This window comes from Macaca nemestrina, chromosome 7 (genome assembly GCF_043159975.1).
Source record: "Macaca nemestrina isolate mMacNem1 chromosome 7, mMacNem.hap1, whole genome shotgun sequence".
NCBI classification, from domain to species: Eukaryota; Metazoa; Chordata; class Mammalia; order Primates; family Cercopithecidae; genus Macaca; species Macaca nemestrina.
The window spans coordinates 53,121,541-53,139,572 of record NC_092131.1 but is presented as its reverse complement, the minus strand read 5'-3'; positions in this window follow the sequence as shown (position 1 = coordinate 53,139,572).

Sequence of the window (18,032 nt, the reverse complement as noted above, 5' to 3'; positions counted from 1 at the left end):
AAAACCCCATCTCTGCAAAAAAACAAAACAAAACAAAACAAAAAGCCAGGCATAGTGGCACATGCCTGTGGTCCCAGCTACTAGGGAGGCTGAGGTGGAAGGATCGCTTGAGCCCAGGAGGTCCAGGCTGCAGTGAGCTGTGATCACATCACTGCACTCCAGCCTGGGCAACAGAGCAAGGCCCTATTGGAGAAAAAAAACAAACAAACTTATATAATGGAAAGCCATAATTCCACCCTCAGCTCTGCTCCTGAAAGGCAATATCTTTTTTTTTTTTTTTTTGAGACGGAGTCTCACGCTGTTGCCCAGGCTGGAGTGCAGTGGCGCGATCTCGGCTCACTGCAAGCTCCGCCTCCCGGGTTCCCGCCATTCTCCTGCCTCAGCCTCCTGAGTAGCTGGGACTACAGGCGCCTGCCACCTCGCCCGGCTAATTTTTTGTATTTTTAGTAGAGACGGGGTTTCACTGTGGTCTCGATCTCCTGACCTTGTGATCCGCCCGCCTCGGCCTCCCAAAGTGCTGGGATTACAGGCTTGAGCCACCGCGCCCGGCCTTTTTTTTTTTTTTGAGACGGAGTCTTGCTCGGTCGCCCAGGCTGGAGTGCAGTGGCGCGATCTCGGCTCACTGTAAGCTCCGCCTCCCGGGTTCACGCCATTCTCCTGCCTCAGCCTCCCGAGTAGCTGGGACTACAGGCGCCCGCCACTATGTCCGGCTAATTTTTTGTATTTTTTAGTAGAGACAGGGTTTCACTGCGTTAGCCAGGATGGTCTCGATCTCCTGACCTCGTAATCTGCCCACCTCGGCCTCCCAAAGTGCTGGGATTACAGGTGTGAGCCACCACTCCCAGCCGAGAGGCAATATCTTTTAACCAATGCTTTCTGCTTTGATTCTTCGAGTGGTGACCACCACAACATCCTTTTTTTTTTTTTTTTGAGACAGAGCCTTGCTCTGTCACCCAGGCTGCAGTGCAGTGGCATGATTTTGGCTTACTGCAACCTCTGCCTCCTGCATTCAAGCGATTCTTCCTGCCTCAGCCTCCCCAGTAGCTGGAATTACAGGTGCGCACCACCACGCCTAGATAATTCTTGTATTTTTAGTAGTAGTAGAGACAGGGTTTCACCTTGTTGGCCAGGCTGGTCTCAAACTCCTGACCTCATGATCCACCCGCCTCAGCCTCCCAAAGTGCTGGGACTACAGGAGTGAGCCACTGCGCCTGGCACAACATCTTTAAATCATGTGTTTCAGCTGCTATTTTTTTTTTTTTCCAAGGTGGAGTCTCCCTCTGTTGCCTAGGCTGGAGTGCAGTGGAGCAGTCTCGGTTCACTGCAATCTCCACCTTCCAGGTAGAAGTGATTCTTCCACCTCAGCCTCCCAAGTAGCTGGGACCACAGGCACGTGCCACCACACCCAGCTAATTTTTGTATTTTTTGGTAGAGACGGGGTTTCACCATGATGGCCGGGTTGGTCTCAACTCCTGAACTCGGGTGATCCACCTGCCTCAGCCTCCCAAAGTGCTGGGATTACAGGCATGAGCCACCGTGCCCTCAACTGCTATTTCTTACTAGTCAGCTTTGGACATTTACTTTTAACTTACTGCTATGAAAGACAAGAATTTAGCTCTCCCCCATAGTGCCATCACTATTCTTAGTTCTTCTACTGGTCACCTCTGTATCTTCAACCAACATGCTCACATTTTGTCCCAGCCACCGTAGAAAGTCTCACATTTTGTCCCAGCCACCGTAGAAAGTCTCACATTTTGTCCCAGCCACCGTAGAAAGCGAATTGACTTCCCACTTTGTAAGCAGAGAACATTAGCACATTAATTCCTTACCTTGTCCCTTCTAAAGACTTCCCCTCATAGGCCGGGCACGATGCCTCACACCTGTAATCCCAGCACTTTGGGAGGCCGAAGCAGGCAGATCACGAGGTTTAGACATAGAGACCATCCTGGCTAACATGGTGAAACCCCGTCTCTACTAAAAATACAAAAAATTAGCTGGTTGTGGTGGCGCGTGCCTGTAGTCCCAACCATTCGGGAGGCTGAGGCAGGAGAATTTCTTGAACCCAGGAGGTGAAGGTTGCAGTGAGCCGAGATTGTGCCACCGCACTCCAGCCTGGCTACAGAGCGAGACTCTGTCAAAAAAAACAAAAACAAAAAACAAAAAAACACAGACTGCCCCTCTTTCTTCACATTGTCAAAAATGTATAACATTTTCCTTCTGTTCTGTAACCACCATTGAAATGTCCATAATCTGTTCACTCCACAAGGTGGAAAACTAATAGGGAGAATTTACCTTTCTGGGACTATGTGCCCCCAGGTCACTACAGAGCAAGTGGCATGTAAGGATTCCTTCTCCCCGGGGCCAGGAGCATGATCATGTGTCACTCAGGGAGAATGTTCCTGGAGTGAAATTGAAATGGGGATTCTACTTCCACTAGACCCCTTGGTCATCCCTCATGTTTTCTGAGTTCTTAGTACTACCTGGTCATTCATTATCCTGGCATCTGTGTTTCATCTTGGCTTGCACCCTCCTTGTTGGGCTTTGTAAGTGTGCAGGACCCTGAAATGCCAGAATATGCTGCTCTGGTTCTCCTTAGAAAATGTGCTCCTGTTCTTTAGCACAGAAGCTTTCCATTTTAATTAGTTGCCAACAATGAAACAAAATCGAGATATTTCACACAAATTCTAGATTTCTGTCTTTTTAAAAATTATGATTGGTGGCCAGGTGCAGTGGCTCATGCCTGTAATCCCAGCACTTTGGGAGGCTGAGGTGGGCGGATCACCTGAGGTGGGGAGTTCGAGACCAGCCTGACCAACATGGAGATATCCCATCTCTACTAAAAATACAAAATTAGCTGGGCGTGGTGGCTCATGCCTGTAATCTCAGCTACTCGGGAGGCTGAGGCAGGAGAATCGCTTGAACCTGGGAGGCAGAGGTTGCAGTGAGCTGAGATTGCTCCACTGCACTCCAGCCTAGGCAACAGAGTGAGACTCTGTCTCAAAAAAAAAAAAAAAAAAAATTATGATTGGGTAACTATGGACTTGAATTCCGTGGCGATATGCTGAGGTACAATAGTACCAGCTCTCTTCCTTCTGCCTGTGTGGACTCTGTTGGTGCTGGGTCTGCAACCCCTGAAGTTAATCTTGGCTCCAGCCCCATATCTTACTCCTGCCCTCAGTCTACATCCCTTCTCAGGGGCCGCAGGGCACACCCTGCTTTTCCTGGACCATAGCCCCGCCCTATGTATTCTTCCTTGCTACTTCCTCAACATGTGGTTCATGGTCCAGAACAGACTCAGTGGCATCCCCCGAGAACTTGTTAGAAATGCAGAATTTCGGCCAGGCGCGGTGGCTCACGCCTGTAATCCCAGCACTTTGGGAGGCCAAGGCGGGAGGATCACCTGAGGTCACAAGTCTGGCCAACATGGTGAAATCCCGTCTCTACTGAAAGAAATACAAAATTAGCCGGGCATGGTGGCAGGCGCCTGTAATCATAGCTACTTGGGAGGCTGAGGCAGGAGAATCAATTGAACCTGGGAGGTGGAGGTTGCAGTGCACTGAGACCGCGCCATTGCACTGCAGCCTGGGCAACAAGAGTGAAACTCTGTCTCAAAAAAAGAAAAAAAAAAAAGGCAGAATTTCATGCCCTTCCCTAGAACTGGTACTGAATTGTAATCTGCATTGTAACAAAATCCCAGGTGACTCATGTGCCCATTAACATTTTTCTTTTCTTCTTGTTTTTTGAGAAAGGGTCTGGCTTTGTTGCCCAGGCTGGAGTGCAGTGTGATGATCTCCGCTCCCTACAACCTCTGCCTGCAGGGCTCAAGCGATCCTCCCACCTCAACCTCCTGAGTAGCTGGAACTACAGGCACATGCCACCACACCCAGCTAATTTTTTAACTTTGTAGAGGCAGGGTCTCATCATCTGCCCTTTCTTCCTCCCTCCGTCCCTCCCCTCCCTCCCTCCCTCCCTCCCTCCCTTCCTTCCTTCCTTCCTTCCTTCCTTCCTTTCTCTCTCTCTCCCCCCTCCTTTCTCTTTCTTGTTTTCCTAAATTTGTTGAATTCTCTCATGCATGGATATCCCCATCCCTTTCACTTCATCACTGATCATTGATTTTGTGGATTTACTTCTTATTTTCATTTCATTTATATTATTTAATGGCATCTCTAGAAAGGCAAAGCAAAAATTTTGTGTGATCAGGATTCAGAAGTGATTTGCCAGTTTTCAGAGACAGGTCTTAAAACACTGGAGTAATAGAAGATTTTACCAAGCTCTGTTTTTGTTTTGTTTTGTTTTGTTTGCTTCCTTGTTTGTATTTTGCAGTTCGCCTCTCAATAAGAACACAAATGTGAGAGGGGATGACAGATGCTTATGATCTTAATGGAACAATTCCTCATGTGGATGCAGGAGTCTCCTAATGGTCTTTAGTTGATTATGTTACACCTGGAAAATTCAGAAATGCTGCTGCCTGTAAGACCAGATCAGGGGCCACCATTTTGCTAGAAATACTGGAAATTTCTAGCAAACCGAAAACATTAAAAAGCATTAAAAAACCAAACTGGAAATTACAGTAAAGACAAAGGGAATGGAAGAGCTCAGCAGAGAGGTGCAGAACCATGTTTCTTTGTTGTTCTAGCTATATTTTTATTTTTAGCACCACAACTGCTACTATACATTTGTCCCAGCCAGTCATCCAAGTATTTGTAGAAATTAACTGCCATGTTATGAATGTTTCACAGATGGATGAGCTAAAGCTGATGAGAAAACAAAGGGGTTCTGATCTTGTCACCATTTGGGGGCTCTGAGTTTTATCTAGCTAAAAATAAATATGTTTTCAATCAGAAACTACTGTGGAGACATAAGATATATATATATCTTACGTGTTTTAAGACCTGTCTCTGAAAACTAGCAAATCACTTGCTGAATCCTGACCACACAAAATTTTTCCTTTGCCTTTCTAGAGATGTCATTAAATAATATAAATATATATATTTATATATATATATATGTATCTTTTTTTCTGCTAGAAACATAATGCCCAACTAAAAGTGGCTTAAACCAATGGTTCTTAAAATTGACTGCATGTCAGAATCACCCAGAAGGCATGGCTCCCACCTGGTGAGACGTGATTTCATTGGCATGGATATTGTCCTGGGAATTAAGAGTGATTCTCATGTGCAGCCAAGGCTGAGAACCACTGGCTTAAACACTACATTTACTGTTTCACTTCACCAGAAGTCTGGAGGCGGTATTATAGGCATGGACTCAAGCATTTTCTAACTTTCTCCTTAGTCATTCTCAGCCTGTTGTCAATGTCTCCACATTGGCACAGATGACTTCTAGAGCGCTGAACATAAAGGGTTCAAATACAGCAGGCAAAGTGAGGTCAAAAGCACTTCCTCTGCTGGGTGTGGTGGCTCACACCTTTAATCCCAGCACTTTGGGAGGCTGATGCTGGAGGATTACTTGAAGCCAGGAGTTTGAGACTGCCGTGAGCTAGGATCACACCACCACACTCCAGCAGCCTAGGCAACAGAGTGAGACCCTGACAAAAAAAAAAAAAAAAAAAAAAAAAAAGAAAAAAAAAAGAAAGAAAGAGAGAGAGAGACGGAAAAAACGGTACTTACTTTTCATACTTGTCTTTCTAGGTCAGCAAGCAAGAAAAACCTTCTTAGAAGCCCTGATTGCTCCTTATTTCATTGGCTAGAACACTGTCACCCATAGACCAATCACTGGCAAAAAGCAATGGGATTGCCATAATTGGCTTATATCAGTTACTTTGTTGCTGTTAGGAAACAAAAGGAGGGTTCCATTAAACTAAGAACAGAAAAATAACTATTAGGTGGACAACCAACAATGTATCTCTGTTACCTTGTTATCTGAAATAAATGAGCAAAAACTCATCATTAACCATCAGTCTCCACTGAAACCAATTTTAGTTTTTTATTTTCATTTTAGAGCATTTTTATTTGTTTTTTGTTTGTTTGTTTGAGATGGAATCTCGAGTGCAGTGGTCCCATCTTGGCTCACTTCAACCTTCACCTCCTGGGTTCAAGTGATTGTCCTGCCTCAGCCTCCCGAGTAGCTGGGATTACAGGCACCCACCACCATGCCTGGCTAATTTTTGTATTTTTAGTAGAGACAAGTTTTCACCATGTTGACCAGGCTGGTCTTGAACTCCTAACTTTAAGTGATCCACCCATCTTGGCCTCCCAAAGTGCTGGGATTACAGGCAGGAGCCACCACACCTAGCCTCTGTTTGTAAGAACTAGTTTTTTATGGCTCTAATTCTTTCTTGGAGTTCTTCCAAAGAACAAGAGAAATTTACTTAAACAGCTAGAAAAAAAATACTGTCTTGAGATTGCCTTATGGATTCATTGATGCTTTTATAAATCCAAGATACATTATGGGATCTTACTGATCTTGTTTTTCATATTTCATATTTTGCTATTTCATGATTTAAGGAATTATTTTATCATATGTTTTAATCTTTTCCATATATATCTGGAATATATATTATATATATTATATGTGTGTGTGTGTGTATGTGTGTGTGTGTGTGTGTGTGTGTGTATATATATATATATTTTTTTTTTTTTTTTTTTTTTTTGAGACGGAGTCTTGCTCTGTCGCCGAGACTGGAGTGCAGTGGCCGGATCTCGGCTCACTGCAAGCTCCGCCTCCCGGGTTTACGCCATTCTCCTGCCTCAGCCTCCCGAGTAGCTGGGACTACAGGCACCCGCCACCTCGCCCGGCTAGTTTTTTGTATTTTTTACTAGAGACGGGGTTTCACCGGGTTAGCCAGGATGGTCTCGATCTCCTGACCTCGTGATCCGCCCGTCTCGGCCTCCCAAAGTGCTGGGATTACAGGCTTGAGCCACCGCGCCCGGCCTTTTTTTTTTTTTTTTTAAACAGAGTCTCTCTCTGTCAACCAGGCTGGAGTGCAATGGTGCACGATCTTGGCTCACTGCAACCTCTGCCTCCTGGGTTCAAGAGATTCTTCCTGCCTCAGCCTCCTGAGTAGCTGGGATTACAGGCACCCGCCACTGTGCCTGGCTAATTTTTGTATTTTTAGTAGAGGCGGGGTTTTGCCATGTTGGCCAGGTCCCAGTCATATTTTTAACGTGACTGAATTATAAGAAAATATAAAATAATGGAATCACCTAAAAGGGTGATATGATGGCAAAAAATAAAAATAAATTGCTATCCTTTTTTCTTCTTTTTTCATTGCCCAAGTATTACATCATTTTCCAAGAAAGTATAAAAGAAGACTAGAGAAACCATCTTTATAGTTTGCCTTACAATTTCATAGAAGTTGAGAATTCAGAATTTTTATTTTCCATCCACAGTGGCAAAGAGAACTGACTGAGGAAGACATTTTGATATTATTAGATAAATCAGAAGATGAGCGTAAAGAGACAGCAGCACTCTGGACTCAATGATGATGGTGATCTCAGATTACCAGAGACAGGAATAGTCTCAAACTCAAGAATAAATAAGTGACTTACATATTTCTAAGGACAAAAAGGAAATGTACTTTCAGCCAATTAGTTATTCAACAGAAAGCACTTCATCATGTAATGTTTTGAGACAAGATCCTGAAACATCCTGTTTTGCTAAAAGGATCTCCTTCCTTCCTTCCTTCCTTCCTTCCTTCCTTCCTTCCTTCCTTCCTTCCTTCCTTCCTTCCTTCCTTCCTTCCTTCCTTCCTTCCCTCCCTCCCTCCCTCCCTCCCTCCCTCCTTCTCTCCCTCTCTCTCTCTCTCTCTCTTTCTTTCTTTCTTTCTTTCTTTTTGAGACAGGGTCTGGCTCTATTGCCCAGGCTAGAGTGCAGTGGCAAGATCACAGCTCACTGCAACCTCTGCCTCCTGAGCTGAAGCGATTCTCCTGCCTCAGCCTCCCAAAGTGCTGGGATTACAGGCGTGTAATCTTTTAAAATGTTTGTGGACCAGCATTTACTTGAAACAAAGGTGTACTGTTTAAATTCTTGTTAACATTTCTATTACAGTTTTTTTTTTAACTGTCCTTTTATTATTCCAAAAATTAAGCATAAAATGACTACAAAACAGTGATGACTATTTTCCTTGGTATACTGACAAAGATTACTCAGATTACCAGTTGTGGGCTCAGAATCCTTTATCAGTGTCCACAGGAGAAATATACTGATGACCTTGTTTAGGATATGTACTGTGGCAGGTTCTGAAGATACAAAAAAAATACATCTGTTCCTGAAGAGCTTTTGCCCATGCTGGGGAGTCAGGAATACAAATTATCTCCCAGTAGCTACAAATGCCACGTTAGGGTTTTATTTATTTTATTTTAATTTTATGTTTTATTTTATTATATTTTATTTTATGAGTGTCTCTGTCTAAGGTAGGTGGATCACTTGAGGCCAGGAGTTCAAGACCAGCCTGGCCAACATGGTGAAACCTCATCTCTACTAAAAATACAAAAATTAGCCGGGTGTGGTGGCACACGCTTATAATCCCAGTTACTCAGGAGGCTGAGGTAGGAGAATTGCTTGAACCTGGGAGGTGGAGGTTGCAGGGAGCGGAGATCGTACCACTGCACTCCAGCCCAGGCAACAGGGCGAGACTCTATATCAAGAGAAAAAGAAAAAAAAAAAAATTTTTTTTTTTTTAAATAGAGACACTCTGCTGTCCAAGCTGGAATGTGGTAGCACATTAGGGCTCACTGCAGCCTCAACTTCCAGAACTCAATCAATCCTCTCACCTCAGCCTCCCAAGAAGCTGGGACTACAGATATATGCCACCACACCTGGCTAATTTTTCATTTTTGGTAGAGATAGGGTCTCATTATGTTGTCCAAGTTGTTCTCAAACTCCTGGGCTCACATCAGCCTCCCAAAGTGCTGGGATTACAGGTGTGAGCCACTATGCCTGGCCTTCATCTTTAACTTTGATAACTAGTAATCTGCTCTTTATCTCTATAATTATTTCATGAATGTTATGTGAATTAAATTCTGTAGTTTATATTCCTTTGAGATTGGCTTTTTTCACTCAGCATAATGTCTTTGAGGTTAATCCAAGTTGTGGAGTGTATCAACAGTTTATTTCTTTTTGTTACTGAACAGTATACCATGATATGAATGTACTATAGTTTGTTTAACCATTAACACATTGAGGGACATTTGAGTAGTTTTCAGTTTGGTACTATTACAAATAAAGCTGATATGAACAGTCATGTACAAGTCCCTGTGTAAAAATAAGTTTTCATTTCTCTGGGATAAATACCCAAGAGGGCAATTGCTGGGTTGTATGTTAAGTGCATTCTAGTTTTGAAAGAAACTGCCAGACTATTTCCTAGAGAGGCTGTACAGTTTTACATTCCTGCCAGCCATATATAAGCGATCCAGTTTCTCTGCATCCTCACTTGTATCAACAGCATTTGGTATCACGATTTTTCATTTTGGCTTTTCTGAAAGGCCTATAGTAATATCTCCCTGTAGATTCAATTTGCATTTCTGTAATGGCTAGTGATATTGAACATCTTTTCACGTGTTTATTTGCCAGTTGTATAACCTTTTACTGAATGACTGTGCATGTCTTTTCCTTAGCTTCTAATTGGATTATGTTTTGGTTTTGTTTTTTAATGTTGAGTTTGAGAGTTCTTCATATACTTTAGATACACCCAGCTACTATTTTTAATCAGCTGCTATAACATTTCATATGTGGGGTAAATGATGTCATATAGAGGCTCTATCTCACCAAACCACATTACTACTCCTCCCTCTTTGGAAACACTGTCTATATCAATTCCAATCCAGTCTTCAGAGAAGAACACTCTTTTTGAGGGGCCAGTTCCAATCTTGGACAAATGTTTCATTTGCCATTAATCTGCTCCAAGAATAGAATGCCAACTCTTCATCCTTCTTTCTCTAGGTTTTTTTGTTATCAGAGACACAAAAGCAGCTGCGACAATATTGAGGTGATAATTTTTCAGTTTGTTTTTATTTTTTTTCCCCACTTTTCCAACTTTCACTGGATTGGTTTTCTCTGCCTTTATATGACCATGCAGTTTAGTTCTGCAGATGAATGAATTTGGCTTCTGTGTCCAAATTCCAGACAAATGGGAGAGATATTAGAACCCCCAATATTGTGGTCAATTGCACTTCTACTAGCACAGCTGTGGCCAGAGGAAGTGATGGCAAGAGATATGTAGGCTATCCTTCTGGAGATGTGGACTGTGCAGGTTGTCTGAGGAGGTCTGAGTAGGAAATTATTGTCCCTTTTATTACAAGGATCATAAATAATGGGAAGTCAGAGAGGTTAAGTGGTCCCCTGAGGCCACATATCCCCAGTGGTAGAGCCAAATATAAACCCTAAGCCTATCAAACTCCAAAGCTTGTACTGTATCGATTATGCCAATCAACTCACCAGCATGGTTTTTTTTGCTCTCAAAAACCTGGGTCTCTTGGTGAGATAAGCAAGTATCCACAATTACAAAAGAGACACATAAATTCTGACAGAAATATGTAAGGAGAAAGCAGAAGATAGAGATCTATTAAATTAATTTGCAGGGCTGGAAATTTTTTTTTTTTTTTTTTTTTTTTTTTTTTTTTTTTTTTTTTTTTTTTTGAGACGGAGTCTTACTCTGTCACTCAGGCTGGAGTGCAGTGGCGCAATCTCGGCTCACTGCAAGCTCTGCTTCCTGGGTTCACGCCATTCTCCTGCCTCAGCCTCCAGAGTAGGTGGGACTACAGGCGCCCACCACTATGCCCAACTAATTTTTTTTGTATTTTTAGTAGAGACAGGGTTTCACCGTATTAGCCAGGATGGTCTCGATCTCCCGAACTCGTGATCCGCCCGCCTCGGCCTCCCAAAGTGCTGGGATTACAGGCATGAGCCACCGCATCTGGTCTGGAAAATTTTTTTTAAAGGAAAAATAGAAGATAGAGATCTATTAAATTAATTATAGGACTGGACTTTTTTTTTTTTTTTTTTTTTTTTGAGACGGAGTCTCGCTCTGCCGCCCAGGCTGGAGTGCAGTGGCCGGATCTCAGCTCACTGCAAGCTCCGCCTCCCGGGTTCACGCCATTCTCCTGCCTCAGCCTCCCGCGTAGCTGGGACTACAGGCGCCCGCCACCGCGCCCGGCTAGTTTTTTGTATTTTTTAGTAGAGACGGGGTTTCACCGTGTTAGCCAGGATGGTCTCGATCTCCTGACCTCGTGATCCGCCCATCTCGGCCTCCCACAGTGCTGGGATTACAGGCTTGAGCCACCGCGCCTGGCCAGGACTGGACTTTTTTTAAAAGGAAGAATAATAAATAAATACAATTTACGGCCAGACGTGGTGGTTCACACCTGTAATCCCAACACTTTGGGAGGCCAAGGTGGGAGGATTGATCGAGCCCAGGAGTTCGAGACCAGCCTGGGCAAGACGGCGAGACTCTGTCCAAAAATTTTAAAAAATCAAGACATTAAAAAAAATCAGCTGTGGCTGGTTCACGCCTGTAATCCCAGCACTTTGGGAGGCCGAGACAGGTGGACCATGAGGTCAGGAGATCAAGACCGTCCTGGCTAACACGGTGAAACCCCGTCTATACTAAAAAATACAAAAAAAATTAGCCGGGTGTGGTGGCAGGCGCCTGTAGTCCCAGCTACTCTGGAGACTGAGGCAGGAGAATGGCGTGAACCCAGGAGACAGAGCTTGCAGTGAGCCGAGATCACGACACTGCACTCCAGCCTGGGTGACAGAGAGAAATTCTAAGAAAAAAAAAAAAATCAGCTGGGCATGGTGGCAAATTCTTGTAGTCCCAGCTCCTCGGGAAGCTGAGGTGAGAGAATCCCTTGAGCCTAAGAATTTGAGGCTACAGTGAGCTATGATTGCACCACTGCACTCCAGCCTGGGTGACAGAGTGACACCCTATGTCTAAAATAAGCACAGATAAGTAAAATACAACTTACAAGTAAAGAAACAGCATTATTCCCTTTCTAACAAGTGTTGGAATATTTTAAATTTATGCTTATATTACTATCCTCTTTATCAAAATACTTCAGTGTGTTTATAAGCCCTTGGGACATATGGTCTAGTGCCATACAAAATTAATTCCATAGTGACATAAATAAACCAGATGGCACAAATCTCTTTGAACAAGATATATGTTTTTGTGAAAGAACACTTTAATTTTGTGCTTTAATTAGCATTAACTGACTTTCTAATGTTAAACCAATTTTGTGTCTTTAGGATTAAGCCAATGGGGTAGCTGAATAGTATTTTTTAATACATTGTTGGATGTGGCCTACTAAAACTTTCACTTAGGATTTTTCATCCCATGTTCATGAATGAGATTGGTTTATAATTTTTCTTTCTTGAACCTTGTCAAATTTTATATCAAGATTATGACTGTCATTATACTCCATAATTATATAAGACTGTAAATTTTACTTCATTATGTGATAGAATTTTAAATTCACCTAGCCTGGTGGTTTTCTTTTTGAAAAGAATTCTAAGTATAGACTGATTTTAAAAACTGGTTATAGACTATTCAGATTTTCTATTTTTTCTTGAGTTAGTTTTACTATAACAACTTTATTGAGCCATAATTCATATACCATACTTTCACTCATGTAAAGTATACAATTCATTTTTTTTTTTGTTATTATTATTATTTTTTGAGATGGAGTGTTGCTCTGTCGCCAGGCTGGAGTGCAATGGCGTGATCTCGGCTCACTGCAAGCTCCGCCTCCTGGGTTCACACCATTCTCCTGCTTCAGCCTCACAAGTAGCTGGGACTACAGGCACACACCACTACGCCCAGCTAATTTTTGTATTTTTAGTAGAGATGGGGTTTCACCATGTTGGCCAGGGTGGTATCGATCTGTTAACCTCGTGATCCGCCCGCCTCAGCCTCCCGAAGTGCTGGGATTACAGGTGTGAGTCACCGCACCAGGCTTTTTTTTTTTTTTTTTTTTGAGACTGAGTCTGGCTCTGTCACCCAGGCTGGAGTGCAGTGGCCGGATCTCAGCTCACTGCAAGCTCCGCCTCCCGGGTTCACGCCATTCTCCTGCCTCAGCCTCCCGAGTAGCTGGGCCCACAGGCGCCCGCCACTTCGGCGGCTAGTTTTTTTTTTTTTTTTTTTTTGTATTTTTTAGTAGAGACGGAGTTTCACCGTGTTAGCCAGGATGGTCTCGATCTCCTGACCTCGTGATCCGCCCGTCTCGGCCTCCCAAAGTGCTGGGATTACAGGCTTGAGCCACCGCGCCCGGCCCGCACCAGGCTTTTAGTAAATTCATATAATTATGCAACAACTACCACTATCTAAAACCAGATTCTAGAAAATTTTCATCATTCCAAAAAGAAACCCTGTATTCATTATCAGTCACTCCCACTTTCCCCCTAACTCCCAGTCCTAGGCAACCACCAATCTACTTTCTGTCTCTATAGATTTGCCCATTCTGAATATTTCATAAAAGTGGAATCAAAATATGTGGTCCTCTGTTTGAAGGTATCCTCACTAGCCGTCCTGCCTCAAGATAGCCTGCCAGCCCACCCTGCTGATTTCACTCTACATCAACTCTGACCTTGATTTCCTGGTTTCTACCCTGCTTGTCAGCCCTATAAAAACTTTCAGGCTGCCAGCCCCCACAAGCTTAAATTGGTATTTCAAAAATCAGACTAGTATATTCTGGACTGAAGAGGGCAGGATCCTGGGCCTCAAGATGAACAAGCCCTGGTCTGCCCACGCCTGAGCAGGACAGGAAAGGCTTCGTGGATAAGGAGAGTCTTGTCTTTAAAGGGAATTATTTTGAGGCTCTTCCCCTGAACTAGTAGACTAACATCTATATAAGGCCGATTTGGGCTTGAGAGTATGGCCTGGAGTGCTTCTCCCTACTATAGGGACAATGACATATTCTCAATATATTCCTTTTTTTTTTTTTTTTTTTTTTTTTTTGAGACAGAGTCTTGCTCTGTCGCCCAGGCGGGAGCGCAGTGGCGCGATCTCCACTCACTGCAACCTCCACCTCCCAGGTTCAAGCAATTCTCATGCCTCAGCCTCCCGAGTAGATGGAACCACAGGTGCATGCCACCATGCCCAGCTAACTTTTTATATTTTAGTAAAGAAGGGGTTTCACCATGTTGCCCAGGTGGTCTCGAACTCCTAAGCTCAGGCAATCCGCCCACCTCGGCCTCCCAAAGGGCTAGGATTACAGGCATGCGCCACCTCGCCCAGCTTCCCAACTCTTAAATAGCTTACCAGGTTGTTTTCATGTCCTGGTCTGGCACTCAGTATTTACTCAAGCTTTGAACATGAACACCCTATGTTGGAAAATTACTGTCAGTCCTAACCCCATGGGTTTCTGACAAGTTTCAGTACTCCCGTAAGTTATTGAAAAATCACTTCTCTGAACCAGAAGTTTATATTCCATTAGGAACACCACTCTATAAATTGCCCTAATTACTTGCTTACTAGTATTTTGTGTTTCTTTTTTCCTCCCCCCGTTATTAAAATATCCCTCTTAATAAGTTCATTTTTATTTTTAGAAAAATAGGGTAAAATATGTGGTTCTTTGTGAGGTTTCTTTCACTTATAGTGTTTTTATGGTTTATTCATGTTATAACATGTATCAGTACTTCACTTCTTTTTGTTATCAAATAATATTTATCCATTCATCTGTTGATTGACATTTGGGTTGTTTCTACTTTTTAGCTATCAGGGAAAACGATGTATGAATATTCATCTATGTTTTCATGTGGATACACAGTTTCATTGATTTTGGGCTTATAGCTAGCTGTGGAATTGCCGGTTAACCTTTTGAGGAACTGGTAATGGCACCATTTTACATTCCTACCAGCAACTTATAAGGGTTCCTGTTTCTCCATATCCTCACTAACATTTGTTATTGTCCATCTTTCTGATTATGGCCTTATAGCCATCCTAGTGGTAGTAGGTGTGAAGTGTTATCTGTTTTTTTTTTTTTCCTTAGACAGTCTCACTATGTTGCCCGGGCTAGAACACAACGACTGTTCACAGGCGCAATCATAGTACACTGAGGCCTTGAACTCCACACTTCCAGTAATCTTCCCACCTCAGTGGCCTGAGTAGCTGGGACTACAAGTATGTACCTGTGTGCCCAGCTTCTTTGTGGTTTTTGATTTGCATTTTCCTGATGACTAAACATACTGAGCATCTTTTCACGCGCTTATTGGCCACTGGAATGCAATGGTGCAATCATAGCTTACTGCCGCCTCGAATTCCTGGGCTTTAGGCATTCTCCTGCCTCAGTCTCCTGAGTAGCTGGGACTACAGGCATGCACCACCATGCCCAGATAATTTTTACAATTTTTTTGTGGAGACGAAGTCGAACTTCTGGGCTCACACAATCTCCTACCTCAGAGTTCTCAAAGTGCTGGGATTATGGGTGTGAGCCACTGTACTTGGCTATCACTTTCTTGATGGTGTTCCCTGAAACATCAAAATTTTTAATTTTGATGTTGACTTCATCTTTTCTCTTGTTGACTGTACTTCTGGTGTCATATTTAAAGTCACAAAGATTTACATCTGTTTTCTTCTAAGGGTCTTAATAGTTTCAGCTCTTACATTTAGGTCTTGATTCACTATATGGTGTGAGGTACGGCTCCAACTTCTTTGGGATGTGTCTAGATGTCCACCATCATTTGTGGAAAAGACTATCCTTTTTCCATTAAATTTTCCTGGCACTCTTGTTAAAAATCAATTAATTGTAAATGAGAGGGTCTATTTCTGGATTCTCCATTCTATTCCATTAATCTTTATGTCTATTCTATGCCAGTACCACACTGTCTTTATAGTAAGTTTTGAAAGTGGAAAGTGTGAATCCTCCAACTTACTCTACTTTTTCAAGAGTGTTTTGGCTATTCTGGGTCCCTTGAATTTCCTTATCAATTTTAGGACCAGCTTGTCAATTTCTGCAAAGAAGCCAGCTATGGTTTTGATAGGGATTTCATTAAATCTATAAATAAGTTTAGGGAGTATTATCATGTTAACAGTATTAAGTCTTCTGGTCCATAACTGTGAGATGGCTTTCAATTTATTTAGTTCTTCTTTTATGTCTTTCAACAATGTTTTATAGTTTTCAAAGTGTAAGTTTTGCATTTATTTTGTTAAATTTATTCCTAAATGTTTTATTATCATAAATGTCTCAATTTTAATAAGCTTTGCTTTTGTAGGTACCTGTTCATTTCATTAAAGTTTTCCAATTTGTTGTCATAAAATTGTTTGTAATACCTTGAGTCAGTGTTCAACCAAAAAATAGAACTGGTAGGAAATATATGTAAGATTTCTTGCAATGAACTGGCTCACACAATTATGGGGGCTGGCACAGCAAGTCTAAAACCCTAAATCCACAGGCCAGACCTTCAGGATTGGCAGGCTAGAAGCCTTGGGCATGAGCTGAAGTTGCTACCTACAGGTATAATTTCCTCTTTTTTCTCAGGGGAGCCTCAGTTTTGCTCTTATGGCCTTTGAACTGATTAAATCAGGCCCATACAGATGATCTAGGATATTCTCTCTTCCTCAAATTCAACTGATCATGAACTTTAATATCCATAAAATAAGTCAGTATTTGATTGAATATTGGTGACTCTCGCTTAGCCAATTTGACACACAAAACTGACAAGCTTCTTTTTCATATCTGTATCATTTGTAGTTAATAAATCTCTTTTCATTCCTAAGATCATTTTTTGTGCTTTTCTCTCACCATGATCAATGTAATATGAATATTAACAAGTGTAACTCTGTCTTCCTTACTTTATATAATAGATATCAAAGACTTATGATTGATTACTAACTTAAAATCATAAGGTACTTTAAACTGTGTCTTAAGTATAAAATGTTTTCACATAATTGTGATTTTAGGCCAAAGACCAGGTTCCAGATGTGGCTAGAAGAAAATATAAGTAATATTTTGTCTGACAATCCTGACTTTTCAGATGAAGCAGACATAATTTTTCTAATTCATTAATCTATCAAAAGACCAACTTTTGGCTTTTTTTATTCCATTATGTTTATTTCCTATTCCATCAGTTTTTGTCCTTTATAATACAGTCCCAAAGTGGGTAGAAATTAGTGTCAATCCCAGAATACCACCTTCTACCCATTCTGGCACAGGCCATCCTTCAAATTTTAACCTTGGGGCTGGGTGCGGTGGCTCACGCCTGTAATCCCAGCACTCTGGAAGGCTGAGGTGGGCAGACCATTTGAGGTCAGGAGTTTGAAACCAGCCTGGCCTACAGGGGGAAACCCTGTCTCTATGAAAAATACAAAAATTAGCTGGGCGTGGTGGCGCACACCTGTAATCCAAGCTACTCAGGAAGTTGAGGCCAGAGAATCACTTGAACCCAAAAGGCAGAGGCTGCAGCGAACCAAGATCATGCCACTGTACTTCAGCCTGGGCAACAGAGAGACTGTCTCAAACAAACAAACACAGGAGTTTGAGACCAGCCTGGGCAACATGGTGAAACCCCATCTATTTAAAAAAAATACAAAAACTAGCCAGGTGTGGTGGCATGCACCTACACTCCCAGCTACTTGGGACTGAAGCAGGAGGATCACCTAAGCCCAGGGAGGTCAAGGCTACAATGAGTTGTGATTGTGCCACTGCACTTCAGCCTGGGTGACAGAGAGAGGCTCTGTCTGAAAAAACAAAAACCAAAAAAACCCCGTACCTCTAATAATTAAAAACAATGCATGATTCTTGAATGGATCCTAAACTGGGGGTAAAAATGGCTAACAGCACTTTGAGGGAAATTTTATTATAAAATACAGGCTATGTAATAACATCATCTGTTAAATTTCTTTGGAGTAATTATGTTATTGTAATTATGCAGAAGAAAATCTTTGTTCTTAGGGTACATGCTGAGTACTGAGGGATGAAGTATATGCATATTTCAAATGGTTCAGAAAAAATCCTGTCTATAAAACATACATGGTAAAAATGTCAACAATAAGACGAACTAGAGGAAGGATATATGGGTGTTTACTGTCAAATTTCAAATTTTCTGTAGGTTTGAGAGATTCAAGATGAAAACCTGGG